The 20,877-nt window shown below is 41.7% G+C and overlaps 1 pseudogene; it reads left to right on the top strand.

The window, feature by feature from the left end:
* The first annotated feature begins 2,368 nt into the window (after positions 1-2,368).
* LOC120105419 lies at positions 2,369-18,826 on the top strand (annotated as a pseudogene).
* The last annotated feature ends 2,051 nt before the right edge of the window (positions 18,827-20,877 follow it).

The following is a 20,877-nucleotide window of genomic DNA, read 5'->3' as shown; positions in this document are numbered from 1 at the left end:
TTTTGAAGGAGAGTACTACCACCGGCGTATCCTCTTCTCCATTGATAATGGAGGTCGCAAGAGAGGCTACGTGCCCCCTGCACAAGCTTGATGTTCTCAAGCCATAGGAGTTCTGCGGACGACGGTCCGCGAAGGCGGTGGATGCTTTGGTGAGCACGACGGCCATGTTCTTGAGGGATGTGGCGGTGGAGGAGAAGCAAGAGACCGACCAAAGGATGGGCTCACTCAGTCTCAATGCCCTGAAGGCCAAGGGGCCACGAGGCCTCCTCTATGCACGTATCAGCATTGGTGGTCATATCTTCCAGGCACTCATTGATACGGGTGCCACTGACTTCTTCGTGGACCTGGCTACGGCAAAGTGGTTAAATCTGAAGATTGAATATGATGAGCACACGTTCAAAGCTGTCAACTCTGTAAAAGTGGCTACCAGCGGAACGTCGAAGGATGTTGAGATCCAATTCGATGCATGGACCGGACGGGTGACAGCGGTGGTCACCCCAATCGACGACTACGAGGTGGTCATCGGCATGTCTTTGCTTACCCAGCTACAAGCCATGGTAAAGCCGGATTTAGATGTGGTGGTGATCCTGAATCCGAGTGGAGCTTGCGTAGTTCCAGGGAAGCGAGTTAAAGGGACTCCGCAGTGAGTCCTATCGGTGATGCAACTTGCTAAGAGGCTGAGAAGGGGACTTCCAACATATATTGCATCCCTTCAGGAGGAAGAACCACTGGAAGGAGAGGAGATTCCAGCGCCCATCGAGGGTGCTCTCACTGAATTCGGGGATGTGATGCCCCCGAGTTACCCAAGCAATTGCCGCCAAAAAGAGAAATCGATCATCGGATTGATTTGGTGCATGGAGCATGTCCACCAGCTCAAGCAACATATAGGATGGCCCCACCTGAATTCCAGAAGCTGAGGAGGAAGCTAACGGAGTTGGTGGACAGCGGGTTCATTCGACCTTCGAAGAGTCCGTATGGAGCACGAGTACTTTTTCAGAAGAAGCACGATGGTTTGTTGAGACTCTGCATGGACTACAGGGCCTTCAACAAGCTCACGGTGAAGAACAAGTACCCCATTCCATGGATTGATGATTTATTCGATCAACTTGGCAAGGCACGATGGATTTCCAAGTTGGATCTTCGCAGTGGGTACTATCAGGTTCGCGTGGCAGAGGAGGACATTGAGAAGACTGCATGTGTGACAAGGTACGGGAGCTTCGAGTACCTTGTCATGCTTTTTGGCCTCACCAATGCACCAGCAACTTTCTGCGCTTTGATGCAGCATGTACTCCACGAGTTCATCGATAAATTCATGGTAGTACACTTGGATGACATTGTTGTGTATAGCCGGACGTTGGATGAGCATGTGGCGTACCTGAGGCAAGTCTTCTCCACCTTACGGCAGCACCAACTCTTTGTGAAGAGGGAGAAGTGTTTTTTTGCGCAGCGAAGAGTGTCGTTTCTCGGGCACATCATCGGGGATGGAAGGCTCATGATGGATCCCTTGAAAATTTCAGCCATAGCCGAGTGGAAGTTACCTACACGTGTTACGCACTTACGCTCTTTTCTTGGCTTGGCAAATTACTATAGGCGGTTCATCATCGGATAGTCGAAGTTATGCACCCCACCGACGGATTTGTTAAAGAAGGATCGACCATGCGGGCGGTCAAACCAATGTCAGGTGGTGTTTGATCGTCTCAAGCAGGCGGTCATAGAGGAACCGGTCCTCGTGCTACCGGACTTTTCCATTTCTTTTGAAGTCCACACCGATGCATCGGATTTTGCCATTGGAGGTGTGCTCATGCAGGAAGGGCACCCAGTGGCCTACGAGAGTCGGAAGTTGAACGACACCGAGCGCAGTTATACGGTTCATGAAAAGGAGATGACAGCGATTATGCACTGTCTTCGAACCTGGCGTCATTACCTCCTCGGATCTTAGTTTGTGGTGCACACGGATAACGTGTTCACAAGCTACTTTCAGACCCAGCCAAAGCTCACCCCCAAGCAGGCGAGATGGCAGCAATTCCTCGCTGAATTCGATTTTGACATCGAGTACAAATCGGGCCGAACTAATTCGGTCCTTGACTGGAAGGAGAGGAGATTCCAACGCCCATCGAGGGTGTTCTCACTGAATTCGGGGATGTGATGCCCTCCGAGTTACCTAAGCAATTGCCGCCAAAAAGAGAAATCGATCATCGATTGATTTGGTGCATGGAGCACGCCCACCAGCTCAAGCACCATATAGGAGGTCCCAATTGAACTCCTGGAGCTGAGGAGGCAGCTAACCGAGTTGGTGGACAGCGGGTTCATTCGACCTTCGAGGAGTCCGTATGGAGCATCGGTACTTTTTCAGAAGAAGCACGATGGTTCGTTGAGACTCTGCATCGACTACAGGGCCCTCAACAAGCTCACGGTGAAGAACAAGTACCCCATTCCTCGGATTGATGATTTGTTCGATCAACTTGGCAACGCACAATGGATTTCCAAGTTGGATCTTCGCAGTGGGTACTATCAGGTTCGTGTGGCAGAGGAGGACATTGAGAAGACTGCATGTGTGACAAGGTACGGGAGCTTCGAGTATCTTATCATGCCTTTCGGCCTCACCAACACACCGGCAACTTTTTGTGCTTTGATGCAGCGTGTACTCCACGACTTCATCGATAAATTTGTGGTAGTATACTTGGATGACATTGTTGTGTATAGCCGAACGTTGGATGAGCATGTGGCGCACCTGAGGCAAGTCTTCTCTACCTTACGGCAGCACCAGCGCTTTGTGAAGAGGGAGAAGTGTGTGTTTGTGCAGCGAAGAGTGCCGTTTCTCGGGCATATCATCGGGGATGGAAGGCTCATGATGGAACCCTCAAAAATTTCAGCCATAGCCGAGTGGGAGGTACCTACACATGTTACACACTTACGTTCTTTTCTTGGCTTGGCAAATTACTATAGGAGGTTCATCACCGGATATTCGAAGTTATGCGCCCCACTGATAGATTTGTTGAAGAAGGATCGACCATGGCGGTGGTCAAACCAATGTCAGGAGGCATTTGATCGTCTCAAGTAGGCGGTCACGACGGAGCCATTCCTCGTGCTACCGGACTTTTCTATTTCTTTTGAAGTCCACACCGACGCATCAGATTTCACCATTGAAGGGGTGCTCTTGCAGGAAGGGCACCCAGTGGCCTACGAGAGTCGGAAGTTGAACGACACCGAGCGCAGGTATACGGTTCATGAAAAGGAGGTGACAGCGATTATGCACTGTCTTCGAACCTGGCGTCATTACCTCTGAAGGGTTCTAGCATGTCATAATGGGCAGCGGAAGCTAGGGATTTTAAAATTTTCTTAATAAAGTCCCTATGCATGAAACCCTTTTAAGCCTAGATCACCTTAATGATTACAATCAAATAATATAAAATAAATGCAGAATTAGTAGAATACCTCAAACGCTAATCCAAAGTGTACAATCTCTACGAGGCGTCCAAGTGTCCGCCCTCCAATGGTGATCCACACGAAAACTTGATCAAGACTTTAGCTCCAAAGACTTTTGATCCTTAATGCAGAATTCTTCTAAAGAACTCTAACGGCTTGCTTTCCTTCCTTTCTATTTTTCTTTAGCCTTCTAAAATCACTTCTAATCCTTTTGTCCTAATGAAGACCACCTTGTCTTGGCTTAGGACACACTAGAAGCAATGTTAGAAAGAAAGAAACTAATGTAAGAAAGAAGGGATATGAGAGAGAGAGAGTTGGATTGATTTCCGATGATTTGAAAACACCGGGAGCATTCCCTATTTATAGATGGCGTACGGATGCATTGTAGCCATCCATTCATGCATGAAGAGGGGCGTGAGATCAAGGGATGTGTCATTTGATGAGAGGGCATATCAGAAGTAGTTAGGATAAGATGAAGTGCTTATGATATGGCGCTTCATCATTATCCATTCCCTAAGCATCTCTTCATGAAATCCACCATACTCATGCCTCTCTTCATTTCTTCTCACGCATGAAAAATAGGGAGCATTCTCAACCACTGATCAAGGCTAGATGATGATCCAAAGGCCCTTATTGGTGGCGCCATAAGAAAGAAGGAGAGAGAGAATGATGCGGTTGAAGGGAAAGTAGTTAGGATATGATGACGTGTCATCTTTATCCAATCCAAGTGGCACTTCTTCATGAGGCGCCATTCTAAATTCACCGTATTCCCTTCTTTCTCACGCCATCTGATGTTGACTAAGTCAATATCACAAGTCCATCACGAGATCATGATCTCCCATCATCCCATGATGAAGATCCAATGGCTCTAATCCATGGCGCCATCCATTTGATCCTTCTCTTCATCCAAATGTTGATCCAACGGTCAAAATTAAATGTTTTATCAAATCTAATCCAATTAGACTCAAATCAAGCCAATTTAGGTGCCAACTCTTGGCTAACCCATATTAGAATATGATCTAATCAAATTAGATCAATTAAGAATCAGATTCGAATCCAATTCGAATCAGATTCGAATCCAGTTCGAATCAGGAGCTAAGGTTTGCAACACCTGCTAGGATGTTTATCTTGCAAACATGATCTAATCCAATTAGACCCTTGATAAGTTTTCTTGTGTGTGACCCATTGGGTTCCATACTTAGCCAGCAATAGGTGTGAGTGCGAGTTGACCCAACTTGATTAGAACTCTTCTAATCGATTTAAGTCCAAACTGCGCGAACCCGAACTTAACAATTAGTGTCCTTTCTAATTGATGATCGAATTAAACTCTTTAGTTCGATCAAACCTATAAGACAAGATTGACGACTAGCAACGTGTCATGTCTACCCGGAAAATATGGAATTTGGTGGAAATACCAAAAATACCCTTCAGTGGCAAGTTACCATGCAATTCAATCCTTTAATCAAACTGCATCCCAAATATGTATATGAGTATGAATATATGTCAAACTCAATTTCATATTCATATTTTTTTCAATCTTTTAATGATAATTCAAATAATGAAACATTAGAAACTCTTTCTAATTTTCATTCTGCTTTGATCAAAGGCTTCCTGAATTATCATATGATTAGAATAAATAGGATGCTATCTTCTCTTACTAGAAGTGATTAATTCCTTGTTGACCTACTCATAATCTTCGTACACAATCCACCATATCCAGAAGATCTCGTACATAACTTATTGTCATGAATGAGTGTAAACCAAAACATAGGTTCATGTGCACAAGATACCATGGTGATCTCAGGTCAAAGGATCAGTTGCACAACTCCCACTAAGAGAATCATCTTTTGACATGTAAGTAAGACTTCATAAGATTTCTCTTTGTAGGTCGATTCAGTGAACTCATTCTTCTAATGAGCACCCATATCTTTGTATTAGTGTCTCCACACAAATGATTGTGAGATCAATCATCCTCTGCATCGAGCATACATAAGACATGCCAGTCTTTCCGGTAATCATTGATCCCCGACTCAATGTACCAATGACTGGGAATATTTAAGATTAGGATTTTAGGATTTTAAGTCTCACTAGTATGATCTCATCATAGTCTTAAAACCATTGCCCTAATCTAAGGAGTTTATCATAAATATAATCAACAGCATATGATAAAATATAATGCCTTTATTCATATTTAAATGTCATGTACATGATTTGGACAAATCAAAAGAAAAACCCTTCGCAATACATATTGCGATTGGCTTGTAGGGCATCTACTCTTTCAATCTCCCACTTGCACTAAAGCCAATCGCTCTTATATTTTATCCCCATACAATCGAGGTGGCGATCGAACTGCTGTTGTGGTAGAGCTTTAGTGAACGGGTCTGCTAGGTTGTTCTTGGTGTCTACTCGTTCAATGACTATGTCTTGTCTCTCGACAATCTCTCGAACAAGATGGAAGCGTCTTAGAATGTGCTTGGATTTGTGATGAGACCTTGGTTCCTTCGCTTGAGCAACAGCTCCAGTGTTATCACAATAAACTGGGACTGGTCCAGCAATCTCGGGAACTACTCCTAACTTAGAGATGAACTTCTTCATCCAGACAGCTTCCTTAGCGGCTTCACTTACAGCAATGTATTCTGCCTCAGTAGTTGAGTCAGCTACAGTTTGCTGTTTGGAACTCTTCCAGCTCACTGCACCACCATTTAGGGTAAAGACATACCCTGAAGTGGACTTGCTATCATCTGGATCTGATTGAAAACTAGAATCAGAAAATCCTTCTAGTTTCAACTCAGATCCTCCATAAACTAGAAAAATATCTTTAGTCCTTCTCAAGTACTTAAGAATATTTTTCACAGCTATCCAATGATCCTCTCCTGGATCAGCCTGAAATCTACTTGTTATGCCTAAGGCATAAGCAACATCAGGCCTAGTACATAGCATAGCATACATAATCGATCCTATTGCCGAAGCATAGGGAATAGAATTCATTATATTCCTCTCTTCAGATGTCTTAGGAGACATCTTCTTAGAGAGACGTATGCCATGACTCATAGGCAAATAACCTCTTTTACTTTCTTCCATGCTGAATCTTTTCAGCACATTATCTATGTACCTAGACTGGGACAAGCTAGCATCCTTTTAGATCTATCCCTATAGATCTTTATACTAAGTATATAGGATGCTTCTCCCAAGTCTTTCATGGAAAAGCTTTTTGACAGCCAAGTCTTGACCGATTGTAATATTGGAATATCATTTCCAATGATCAGTATGTCATCTACATACAATATTAAGAAGACAATGGCACTCCCACTAGTCTTCTTGTACACACATGGTTCATCCACATTTTTGATAAAACCAAACTCTTTGACTGTTGTATCAAAACGGATGTTCCAACTCCTCGATGCTTGCTTTAATCCATAAATGGATCTCTTAAGCTTGCATACTTGATTTGCTCTCTTACTTGAGACAAATCCTTCTGGCTGTGTCATGTAAACTTCTTCCTCAAGATAACCATTAAGGAAGGCGGTTTTGACATCCATCTGCCAGATTTCATAATCATAGTATGCAGCTATTGCAAGCAAAATCCGAATAGATTTGAGCATAGCTACTGGCGAAAAAGTTTCATCATAGTCAATTCCTTGCTTTTGCCTGAAACCTTTTGCCACCAATCTAGCCTTGTAGGTTTCTGCTTGGCCATCTGCTCCAATCTTTTTCTTATAGACCCATTTGCAACCTATAGGGTTTACACCCTCTGGTGCATCAACCAAAGTCCATACTTGGTTGGTATACATAGAATCTATTTCGGATTTCATGGCTTCTAGCCATTTGTCAGAGTCATTACTCATGACAGCTTCCGAATAGGTCAAAGGATCATTATTCTGAACAATGTGGGCTTTATCATTTTCAATGATGAACCCATATCTCTCAGGTGCTCTTCGCACTCTATCTGACCTTCGGAGAGGAGATGTGTGTTGTGGTTGTACCTCATCAATGGGTACATCTGGTTGAAGAATTTCTTGTGTTTCTATTTGTAGCTCTTGAACTTCTTCAAGTTCTATTTTTCTATCCTTGCCCTTTTCTAAGATAAACTCTTTTTCTAAGAAAATGGCATGCCTACCTACAAAAACTTTTTGTTCGGTAGGATGATAGAAGATGTATCCTATACTATCTTTAGGATAACCTACAAAAATATATTTATCTGATCTAGCACTTAGCTTGTGTCCAAAATTTCTTTTGACATAAGCTTGACAACCCCATATCTTAAGATACTTAAGATTAGGCTTCTTTCCTCTCCATATCTCATATGGAGTGCTAGGTACAGACTTAGAAGGTACCCTGTTTAATATTAGTGCAGCAGTCTCTAAGGCAAAATCCCAGAAGAAAATAGGAAGATCAGTAAAGCACACCATGGACCGTACCATATCTAATAAAGTACGATTCCTCCGTTCAGCTACACCATTTAATTGTGGCGTATACGGAGGTGTCCATTCAGAGAGAATGCCCTTTTCTTTAAGATGATTTAAAAATTCACTAGAAAGGTATTCACCTCCTCGATCAGATCGAAGGATTTTAATACACTTTCCGGTTTGTTTTTCAACCATACTTTGATACTCTTTAAACTTATCAAAAGCTTCGGATTTATGTTTCATAAGATACACATATCCGAACCTTGATAAATCATCAGTGAATGTGATGAAGTAAGAGTATCCACCTCTAGCTGGAGTTGTCATAGGACCACATACATCTGTGTGTATAAGTCCTAATAACTCACTTGCCCTTTCTCCATGTTCAGTGAATGGAGACTTAGTCATTTTACCCATAAGACAAGATTCACAAGTTCCTAATGATTCATAATCATAAGGATCAAAGAACTCTTCTTTGTATAACTTGTTGGTTCTTGATTCACTTATGTGACCAAGTCGGCAATGCCAAAGAAGGATGTTATTTACTTCCTCTCTCTTTCTTTTATTGCTTTTATTAATATGAAAGACATTGTCATTAAGTAATAAAACAAGAAGACCATTTTCCATAATGCCATTGCAAAGATGCTTATTAGAAAAATAAATAGAGCAACCATTGCCCTTTTCATTAATTTCAAATCCTTTCTTTAACAACAAAGGAATGGAAATTACATTTCTAATAATTTTGGGCATATAATAACAATCTTCTAATTGTAGGAGCTCTCCTGAAGGTAACTCCAAGTTGTAGGTTCCAACAGCTTCAGCCTGGATGGACTCTCCTCCAGCGCCATACAGCTCGAAGTCACCTTTCTTCAAAATTTTAATTTTCTGTAGTCCATGCAAAGATTTGCAAATGTGAAAACCACAGCCGGTATCCAATACCCATGAATTTGAATTTGAAGAACTTAATGACAAGTTAGCATGTAACATAAACATACCTTTTGATGCAACTCTTGCATCGGTCTTCATACTTGCAAGAAAACTCTTGCAATTCCTTTTCCAGTGGCCAGCTTTGCCGCAAATGAAAACAGGTACTTGATCCGGAGTTTTTCTTTCCTTTTTTCTTTTTGATGCTACTCTTGGGGTTCAATCGTTTCTTAGAACCCTTATTTCCCGATTTCCTTTTAGAAGTGCCATCTATAAGAAGGAGTGGACCTTTATCCTTCTTAATATGGCTTTCAGCTGTTTTGAGCATATTTAACAGCTCGGGCAGGAAGGTGTTCAGCTTGTTCATGTGAAAGTTCACAACAAACTGAGAGAATGAATCAGGCAGTGATTGCAGGATCAAATCCTGACTGAGCTCACTATCCATAGCAAAACCTAATTGACTTAATCTAGTGATTAAGTCTATAACCATAAGAACATGGTTTTGCACTGGAGTTCCTTCATTCATTCTAGCACGGAACAACTGCTTAGATATCTCATACCTAGCAGTCCTGCTTTGTTCTCCATACAACTCTTTTAAATTGAGAAGTATGGATTGAGTGTCCATGCCTTCATGTTGCCTCTGTAATTCATTGCTCATAGAGGCAAGTATGATACATTTGACAGTCAAACTGTCATTTTTCCACATCCTATGTGTGGCAACCTCCTCTTCTGTAGCATCATCCCCTAGATCTCCAAGATCAGGGGTTTCAAGTATATAGGAAATTTTCTCCTGAGTGAGTACTATCTTTAAATTCCTCAACCAGTCCACATAGTTTGGTCCGGTCAACTTGTTGGCATCTAAGATGCCTCTTAGTGAAAGTGAAGAAGCCATTTAATAATTCTACATATGCAAGAACATAACTAATATAAGCAGACCAATCATGATGACATGTTTGCAACTAAATAAGGACTTTAATCTAATTTGTCTCCTACTATTTTTATCGAATATCATAGCCCTCTCCTATGATAAACGTGAAAATATAATTTTTCTTAGTAGGGTTGAGATCCTAATTCATCATAAAAAGCCTTGTGGTTACACAACAAACCTTTATGAGTTCAAAGGTAGGAAACTCTTTCCGATTGCATGTCATGCAATTCTCAACTTTATCTTGTCCTCTTAAAATACTTATTGCCTTGTGTTAGCACAACAAACAATAATATTTTAGTTAAGTCAAACCCTTCATTTCTATATAGTCATATTCGAATAATATTGCCCTTGTGGTTGCACAACAAGGCAATATATTAAAATATGCCATAAGCATCTTAATGCACCAAGACAGTATAACATCAGTCCCCATTGCAAGTTTTGTGTTAGCACAACAAACTAGCATGGATCTTGACATAATAATATCGAGGCATGAAGGAAGGCTATCAATAGTATTATATCAATATTAAGCTTATCCATAATAGACAATCAAACAATTGGCCAGGTAAGCAGGTGGGAGGCTCCCCTTACTCAAAGAGTAAGGTCCTAATTAAGTAACCACCTTTAGTGCTTTCCTTAGACACCAATTAGATTAATTGTTCTAGAATGGGTTAGCTCAAAATTTTTTTAACACTATGACTTAATATAATTTTTATTGAGGGCTTACTAGTCTCTAGCACATTCTTTAATTGTAACATATATTTAACATATCTAAAATAAGCTATCATGCATCATAGCTATCTCATAGCATGTATAAATTATAAGCAACTAATTAACATGCTTCAACATATTTTCATATGAAAAATTTCATATCATGACATTTTATTACATATCATATCATATATGAATCATATATTTCAGCATTTCATTAAGCATATGACATTACTATCTCATAGTAAATTAATAATCATACATCATGCATTATTATTTGATTGAACCAATTAAGGATAGCTCTGATACCACTGAAGGGTTCTAGCATGTCATAATGGGCAGCGGAAGCTAGGGATTTTAAAATTTTCTTAATAAAGTCCCTATGCATGAAACCCTTTTAAGCCTAGATCACCTTAATGATTACAATCAAATAATATAAAATAAATGCAGAATTAGTAGAATACCTCAAACGCTAATCCAAAGTGTACAATCTCTACGAGGCGTCCAAGTGTCCGCCCTCCAATGGTGATCCACACGAAAACTTGATCAAGACTTTAGCTCCAAAGACTTTTGATCCTTAATGCAGAATTCTTCTAAAGAACTCTAACGGCTTGCTTTCCTTCCTTTCTATTTTTCTTTAGCCTTCTAAAATCACTTCTAATCCTTTTGTCCTAATGAAGACCACCTTGTCTTGGCTTAGGACACACTAGAAGCAATGTTAGAAAGAAAGAAACTAATGTAAGAAAGAAGGGATATGAGAGAGAGAGAGTTGGATTGATTTCCGATGATTTGAAAACACCGGGAGCATTCCCTATTTATAGATGGCGTACGGATGCATTATAGCCATCCATTCATGCATGAAGAGGGGCGTGAGATCAAGGGATGTGTCATTTGATGAGAGGGCATATCAGAAGTAGTTAGGATAAGATGAAGTGCTTATGATATGGCGCTTCATCATTATCCATTCCCTAAGCATCTCTTCATGAAATCCACCGTACTCATGCCTCTCTTCATTTCTTCTCACGCATGAAAAATAGGGAGCATTCTCAACCATTGATCAAGGCTAGATGATGATCCAAAGGCCCTTATTGGTGGCGCCATAAGAAAGAAGGAGAGAGAGAATGATGCGGTTGAAGGAAAAGTAGTTAGGATATGATGACGTGTCATCTTTATCCAATCCAAGTGGCACTTCTTCATGAGGCGCCATTCTAAATTCACCGTATTCCCTTCTTTCTCACGCCATCTGATGTTGACTAAGTCAATATCACAAGTCCATCACGAGATCATGATCTCCCATCATCCCATGATGAAGATCCAATGGCTCTAATCCATGGCGCCATCCATTTGATCCTTCTCTTCATCCAAATATTGATCCAACGGTCAAAATTAAATGTTTTATCAAATCTAATCCAATTAGACTCAAATCAAGCCAATTTAGGTGCCAACTCTTGGCTAACCCATATTAGAATATGATCTAATCAAATTAGATCAATTAAGAATCAGATTCGAATCCAATTCGAATCAGATTCGAATCCAGTTCGAATCAGGAGCTAAGGTTTGCAACACCTGCTAGGATGTTTATCTTGCAAATATGATCTAATCCAATTAGACCCTTGATAAGTTTTCTTGTGTGTGACCCATTGGGTTCCATACTTAGCCAGCAATAGGTGTGAGTGCGAGTTGACCCAACTTGATTAGAACTCTTCTAATCGATTTAAGTCCAAACTGCGCGAACACGAACTTAACAATTAGAGTCCTTTCTAATTGATGATCGAATTAAACTCTTTAGTTCGATCAAACCTATAAGACAAGATTGACGTCTAGCAACGTGTCATGTCTACCCGGAAAATATGGAATTTGGTGGAAATACCAAAAATACCCTTCAGTGGCAAGTTACCATGCAATTCAATCTTTTAATCAAACTGCATCCCAAATATGTATATGAGTATGAATATATGTCAAACTCAATTTCATATTCATATTTTTCTCAATCTTTTAATGATAATTCAAATAATGAAACATTAGAAACTCTTTCTAATTTTCATTCTGCTTTGATCAAAGGCTTCCTGAATTATCATATGATTAGAATAAATAGGATGCTATCTTCTCTTGCTAGAAGTGATTAATTCCTTGTTGACCTACTCATAATCTTCGTACACAATCCACCATATCCAGAAGACCTCGTACATAACTTATTGTCATGAATGAGTGTAAACCAAAACATAGGTTCATGTGCACAAGATACCATGGTGATCTCAGGTCAAAGGATCAGTTGCACAACTCCCACTAAGAGAATCATCTTTTGACATGTAAGTAAGACTTCATAAGATTTCTCTTTGTAGGTCAATTCAGCGAATTCATTCTTCTAATGAGCACCCATATCTTTGTATTAGTGTCTCCACACAAATGATTGTGAGATCAATCATCCTCTGCATCGAGCATACATAAGACATGCCAGTCTTTCCGGTAATCATTGATCCCCGACTCAATGTACCAATGACTGGGAATATTTAAGATTATGATTTTAGGATTTTAAGTCTCACTAGTATGATCTCATCATAGTCTTAAAACCATTGCCCTAATCTAAGGAGTTTATCATAAATATAATCAACAGCATATGATAAAATATAATGCCTTTATTCATATTTAAATGTCATGTACATGATTTGGACAAATCAAAAGAAAAACCCTTCGCAATACATATTGCGATTGGCTTGTAGGGCATCTACTCTTTCAACCTCCTCGGATCTAAGTTTGTGGTGCGCACGGATAACGTGGCCACAAGCTACTTTCAGACCCAGCAAAAGCTCACCCCCAAGCAGGCGAGATGGCAGCAGTTTCTCGCTGAATTCGATTTTGACATCGAGTACAAATTGGGCCGAACTAATTCGGTGCTTGATGCCTTGAGTAGGAAGGCACAGTTGGCTGCGGTTTCTCCCTTTCCGGACCAGCAAGTAACCTAATGGAGAGGGTCAAGATCGAGATGGAGAAGGATCCATGGGCCACTTCCATGGGTGAGCTCGTCAAAGATAGCAAGGCGCGCCGTTTCTGGACCGAAGGAGGGCTGATTTTGACACGATGGCGATGTGTCTGTGTGCCTTCAGGTGGAGGGCTGAGGTGCGAGGTGTTGCGAGAACACCATAATTCTATGTGGGCAGGACACCAGGGGTTGCATCGGACCCAAGCTCTCATAGAACATAACTACTATTGGCCGAAGATGCAGGATGACGTCGAGGAGTATGTTCGCACTTGTCTGCTATGCCAATAAGACAAGGTGGAACATCGACGGCCTGCGGGGTTGTTGGAGCCATTACCTATACCAAAGCGTCCGTGGGAGAGTGTCTCCATGGACTTGATCATCGGGCTACCTCTGGTGGATGGGAACAGCTCTATCATGGTAGTGGTGGATCGCTTCTCAAAGTACGGAGTCTTTATTACAACACCTACTACTTGCCATGCGGAGGACGTGGCGCGGTTGTTCTTCACATATGTGGTGAAATATTGGGGGATACTGCGGAGTATCATTTCTGATCGCGATACTCGCTTCACGAGGAGGTTCTAGACGGAGTTATTTCAGATACTCGGAATGGAGCTAAAGATGTCCACGGCCTTCCACCCTCAGACCGATGGACAAACAGAGCGAACCAATGCATTATTGGAGATGTATTTGAGGCACTATGTGAGTGCCAACCAGCGGGATTGGGTGCGACTCTTGGACCAAGCCCAATTCAGCTACAACTTACAGCGATCGGAGTCGACAGGTAAATCACCATTCGAGGTGATTATAGGGTTGCAACCAGACACTCCGGGAAGTATCGCAGCGGACTACATGGGACGTAGTCCGACCGCCTATAGGTTCGTGAGGGATCTGAAGGAGGATACAGATTTGGTTCAGGTCTCCTTGTGGAAGGCGACCAAACGGATGAAGAAGTGGGCTGACATAAAGCGGCGGGCAGCTGAATTTCAGGTTGGTGATCAGGTTTTGGTGAAGCTTTATCATCACATGAAATTGAAGTCAGGCTACCACAAAGCACTCGTGAGGAGGTATGAAGGTCCCTTCATCATCACACATCAAATTGGAGAGACAGCATACCGATTGTCACTGCCTTCCAAGTTGAAAGTGCACCCGGTGTTCCACGTGTCCCTGTTGAAACCGTTCAAAGAGGACACAACTGACCCTTCTCGGGCTCAAAGCAGGCGAGCTACAGTAGCCGTACGAGTTCATTACACCAAGAAGGTTTCTGAAATCAAGGCAGACAGGAAAAAGGATAATCGTGTGCAATACTTAGTCCGATGGAAAGGACTATCAGATTCAGAAGCAAGCTGGGACTATGGTGACGAACTATGGTAGTTCGAGGACATCATCAACGAGTATCGCCTAGCCTCGTCAGGGGTGACTTCGGTTTAGGTGGGGGAGGGTGTCACGGCTCCTCGAATCGGGGCTGGACCGAAAGCTGGATCAAGGTATAAACCAGATCAGGTCGCTGGATGGGTTCGAGGTCTGATGGTGCTCTCTAGAGATTTGGGCAACTTGAAGACCAAATCTGGACCCTAGGATCACCTAGGGAAACGTGTGCAAGATGTAGGAGGAATACCCAAGAGCATGGGGCTGTGGGCACGTGCTCCAAGGCGTGTATTGTTGAGAATACATGCTGGTTCATCATTAGGAGGAAAGCTGCTGCAACGAGACTGATTCAGCGTTGTGGGCTTATCTCGAAGCATGGATTGTATCCGAAAAATTGGGATGCATGAAAATGTGTGCCACTGATGGAGGAACGTGGCATAAGTCTCCAGAAGGCAAGGGACACGTTTTAACACGTTTTTATAACTGAAAACGTGTATGGTTAGAAGACGTGGCTGTAACGCTGTTTCCACGCGCTTTCACTTTGAGGGGCATTTCGGGAACTCTACAGAAGTCTGTTCAATGTGAAAAAGGTGCCATCTGGAAGGGTTTTTCGTCCCGAATCCAACAAATCTAGTTTCATGGTAATCTGAGTTCGTTTGAGGGACGAACTTGGCCGTTTTATCTGATTGTGCAGAATACTATGGGAATCGGGGTTTTCCTATCTTATCAAGAATTCATCCTTATCTTATGCATGGGAAGTTGAGTTCGTGAGGGACTTACAATTGGAGGTTGCTCCTCTATAAGAGGACCCTCAAAGGGGAGGGATTGGTATCGATAGAGCTGGAGAGGCCAGGAGAGCTTATTGTAATCATTTGAGTGGTTATTCAATAAAGTTCTCTTCCCCTATATTTCTCCTTCTCCTTCGTAGTATTTTCTGGTGTTGTGCTTTGCTGCATTATTGTTATTAGGTATGACCTAAGTCATAGAGACTAGGTACCCATGCCAGGAAGGCTGATCGGTTATCTTTGGTAGATCGAGCCGCACGTTGCTGGGATTCGCTTTAAAATCCCTTCGTACGTGACATTATTGTAATCAGTTGAGTAGTTATTCAATAAAGTTTCCTTCCCCTATATTTCTCTTTCTCCTTCTTGGTATTTTTTGGTGTTGTGCTTCGCTGCATTATTGTTGTTAGGCGTGCCCTAAGTCATAGCGACTAGGTTCCCACACCAGGAAGGCTGATCGGTTATCTTCGGCTGACCGAGCCGCACGTTGTTGGGATCCGCTCTGAGATCCCTTCGTATGTGACAAATGGTTAGTTATGCCTTTTGGTTTGACTAATGCACCAAGCACTTTTATGAGAATTACGAATCATGTTTTGCGCGCATTTATAGGCAGGTTTGTTGTTGTCTATTTTGATGATATACTCATTTATAGCAAAAACTTGGATGATCATATCGTACATTTGAAATTGGTTTTAGATGTGCTTAGGAAAGAAAACTTATTTGCTAACATGAAGAAATGTACCTTTTGCACCGATAAGCTTGTATTTCTGGGATTTGTTGTTAGTGCACAAGGCTTACAAGTTGATGAAGAGAAGGTACGAGCAATCCAAGAGTGGCCGAGCCCCACAAGTGTAGGCAATGTTCGTAGTTTTCATGGACTTGCTAGTTTTTATCAGCGGTTTGTGAAGGACTTTAGTAGCATAGCCCCACCACTTACCGAAGTGATCAAGAAGAACGTCGGATTTAGATGGGGATATGCTACTAAAGTCCTTATTGTCTTTACCTAACTTTTCTAAAACGTTTGAAATTGAATGTGATACTTCAGGTATTGGTATAGGCGCAGTTCTTATGCAGGAGGGACGACCAATTGCTTACTTCAGTGAGAAATTAAGTGAGGCAGCCTTAAACTACCCGACATATGACAAGGAGTTGTATGCATTGGTTCGAGCCTTGGAGACATGGCAGCACTATCTATGGCCTAAGGAGTTAGTGATTCACACGGATCATGAGTCCTCGAAACACTTGAAGGGCCAACACAAGCTAAATAAAAGGCATGCTCGTTGGGTAGAGTTCATTGAGACGTTTCCATATGTCATCCGATATAAGCAAGGTAAGGAGAATGTGGTCGCTGATGCACTTTCTCGCAGGTATGCATTACTCTCTACACTTGATGCAAAATTGCTTGGATTTGAACACATTAAAAGTTTATACATTGATGACCATGAATTTTGTGAAGAGTACCGGGCTTGTGAGAAAAACGCTTGTGGTAGATGTTGAAAAGCCTTTTGTCTTTAAAAAGCCTTTGGTTTATTTGAAGGGCAGATCATATTTTTTCAGAAAATTGGTGAGTTTTTATTCTCTTTGGTTCTTTGAAGGTCTATTCGAACTTATCGGAATTTTCTGTGGTGTTCATCATCGACTTATCAAGCGGAATCCCACTACCGTTTGTGGCATCTTCCGGTTCTTGTTTCGCATTAAACAATGGGTTGAGGTCAAATATACCAAAATTCTTATTTTTGTTGAAGCAACGGGTCGAGGTCTCCCAACCAAACCTAGTCGTGGGCATTCTTGGGTTTCCCTATTGTTTGACGGGTCTCGTTATTCTTGACAGGGTTCGCATCATTTGGTATCAGAGGCAAGGATTTCTCGTCTCAGGTTTGCCTATCCGATTTAAATTTAGTTTCCTTTCTCTTATCTTGCCGAATCTGTTGTGGCCAAATTGGTTTTAGCCCTAAGTTCGAATTTTGTTGTTTCCTTGTGCCTTAATTCCGTGTTCTTTAGCTTTCCAAATTCGGTTTGACATATCATAGTTTAGCCGAATTTCTTTCTTTACCCATTCCGCTCGTAATCTGTTTGTTCTAATTTTAATTCGAAATCTTCTATTATTAGCAAAAGAAAGAATCTGATCACCAAGGAAGAAAAAAAAGAGTAAAAAGACTTGACAAAAAGTTTTCCGTTTGATTTCACCCATTTTGGTTTCAATAAGCCCGAAAATCAACTCACCCCAAAGACCAAAAAAAATTTCGTGGAAATTTTGCTGAATTGTGCTTCTGAAAATCTAATCACCCATATCCTTTGTTTTCTTACTTTTGAACTTGAATTCCCTTGGTGAGTTCTTGGTGAATTGTTGCTGGAAAGAGGATTATTGAGTGGAAAATGACAAGAGTGCAGTCATGTCTCAGTATAGTGTCGAAGGTGCTACGGGAGTGGCTGATCCAAAGCTGTTTATGGAGGCGAAGATGGGTGAGATGAGGCATATAATGAGGTTGGAGTTAGAACAGGTTCATGAGCGGATGGATCGGATGGAGAATACACGTTTGGAGCAGCCACAAAAACGCTCCTAATTTGCGCAGGAGGGAAAGAGTCCAACATCAGGGAGTGAGAGATGAAGATGGAGAGTATTATGGGGCTGGTTTTGATGAAGAAGATCAGGATTCGGTTGTTGGTAACAGGAGATTGGAGGGCAGTTTAGAGAAGATAGGTTTAGAGAAGATGGACATCGGGAAGATAACAACTTGGGTAGTATTAAGATGTACATTCCAGCATTTCAAGGAAGAAACGATCCCGAGGCTTATCTTGAGTGGGAGAGAAAGGTAGAGTTAGTGTTCAATTGCCACAACTACGACGAAATGAAGAAGATAAAACTTGCTGCCATTGAATTTTCTGACTATAATATTACGTGGTGGGATCAGTTAGTGTGAGCAGGTGGCGAAATAGGGAACGACAGGTAGAGATATGGGAAGAGATGAAAATAGTGATGAGGATGCAGTTTGTGCCCAGCCATTACCACCGGGAGTTGTACAATAAATTGCAAACGCTCAGACAAGGTAACCGGAGTGTGGAGGATTATCATCAAGAGATGGAGATTGCTATGATCCGGGCTAATATCGAAGAAGACCGAGAGGCTACTATGGCTAGGTTCCTGAATGGCTTGAATCAAGAAATTCATGATAGGGTGGAGATGCAGCATTATGTGGAATTGGAGGATATGGTGCACGTGGCCATCAAGGTGGAGCTACAACTCGAGAGGAGGGGTGGTACACGTGCATCCCATAATTCGGGTTTTTCCCATGAAAACCAAGTCATGTGAAGAAAGAGGAGAAACCAGCTGCAAAACCCAAATTCGAGCCAAAACAAGAGACAACCAACCATGGCACTCAAGGTAAATCCGACCCTTCCACTTCTCGAAACCGTGACATTAAGTATTTTAAATGTCAAGGCAGGGGTCACATAGCAAGTCAATGCCCGAACAAAAGAGTCATGGTGATAAGGGGTAACGGAGAGATCGAAACCGACGACGAGTCCGATACCGACTCTATGCCACCATTGGAGGACGTAGATGATGAAGAATATGCGGTCCAAGGTGAATTGCTGGTGTCAAGAAGACTCCTAAGCTTGCAAGCAAAAGAAGTTGAAGAAGTGCAGCGGGAGAACATCTTTCATACTAGGTGCTATGTCAAAGACAGGGTATGTAGTATGATTGTTGATGGAGGAAGTTGTACTAATGTTGCAAGCACAACCTTGGTGGAGAAATTAGGACTGCCCATACTGAAACATCCTAGGCCGTACAAGTTACAATGGCTGAATGATAGTGGCGAGGTATAGGTGAATAAGCGTGTTTTGGTTTCATTCCGCATCGGAAAATATGAAGATGAAGTTTTGTGTGATGTAGCTCCGATGCAAGCTGGACATTAACTATTAGGCCGACCATGGCAATTCGATCGGAGAGTTAAGCATGATGGCTTCACCAACAAATACTCGTTCGTGCTCAACCAAAAACCCATCACTCTTGTACGGATGACACCGAAACAGGTTTATGACGATCAAGTGAGGTTGCAAAAAGAGAGTGATCAAAAGAAAGAGAGTGAGCAAAAGAAAAGGAGTGAAAATCGGAGAGTGGCCGAGCAAAATGATAGAGAAAAAGAAAATCAAAATTCAGCCAATGAGAGATATTCGAGAGGAAACAAAAGAATTTCTATGCAAAAGTGAGTGAGATTAAGCGAGCAATGTTTTCAAATCAGCCGATGATTGTACTTTTGTACAAGGAGGCATTTTTAAACACTAACGAACTTGACCTTGCTTTGCCTAGTTCTATTGTTTCTCTTTTGCAGGAATTTGAGGGTGTCTTTCCCGAGGAAACACCACATGGATTACCACCAATTCGAGGGATTGAACATCAAATTGACTTTGTTCCTGGTGCGACAATTCCAAACCGACCAGCCTATAGGAGCAATCCCGAGGAGACAAAGGAGCTTCAACGGCAGGTAAGTGAGTTGTTGGAGAAGGGGTACGTGAGGGAGAGCATGAGTCCGTGCGCCGTTCCAGTTTTACTTGTACCTAAGAAGGATTGGATATGGAGAATGTGCGTTGATTGCCGAGCTATCAGCAACATAACGGTAAAGTATCATCATCCTATTCCTCGCTTAGATGACATGTTAGATGAGTTGCATGGTTCTTGTGTGTTCTCTAAGATTGATTTAAAGAGTGGTTATCATCAGATTAGAATGAAAGAAGAAGATGAATGGAAAACTGCTTTTAAAACAAAATATGGTTTGTATGAATGGTTAGTTATGCCTTTTGGTTTGACTAATGCACCAAGCACTTTTATGAGACTTATGAATCATGTTTTGCATGCATTTATAGGCAGGTTTGTTGTTCTCTATTTTGATGATATACTCATTTATAGCAAAAACTTGGATGATCATGTCGTACATTTGAAATCGATTTTACATGTGCTTAGGAAAGAAAAGTTATTTGCTAACAGGAAGAAGTGCACTTTTTGCACCGATAAGCTTGTATTTCTAGGATTTGTTGTTAGTGCACAAGGCTTACAGGTTGATGAAGAGAATGTACGAGCAATCCAAGAGTGGCCGAGTCCCACAAGTGCAGGCAATGTTCGTAGTTTTCATGGACTTGCTAGTTTTTACCGGCGGTTTGTGAAGGACTTTAGTAGCATAGCCGCACCATTTACCGAAGTGATCAAGAAGAACGTCGGATTTAGATGGGGAGAAGAACAAGAGAAGGCGTTTCAGCTAATCAAAGAGAAGCTAACCAACGTCCCCTTATTGTCTTTACCAAACTTTTCTAAAACGTTTGAGATTGAATGTGATGCTTCAAGTATTGGTATAGGCGCAGTTATTA

This window comes from Phoenix dactylifera, unplaced genomic scaffold (genome assembly GCF_009389715.1).
Source record: "Phoenix dactylifera cultivar Barhee BC4 unplaced genomic scaffold, palm_55x_up_171113_PBpolish2nd_filt_p 000281F, whole genome shotgun sequence".
NCBI lineage: Eukaryota > Viridiplantae > Streptophyta > Magnoliopsida > Arecales > Arecaceae > Phoenix > Phoenix dactylifera.
Note: the sequence above shows the minus strand (reverse complement) of the source record. Positions and strands in the feature narration are given on the sequence as shown.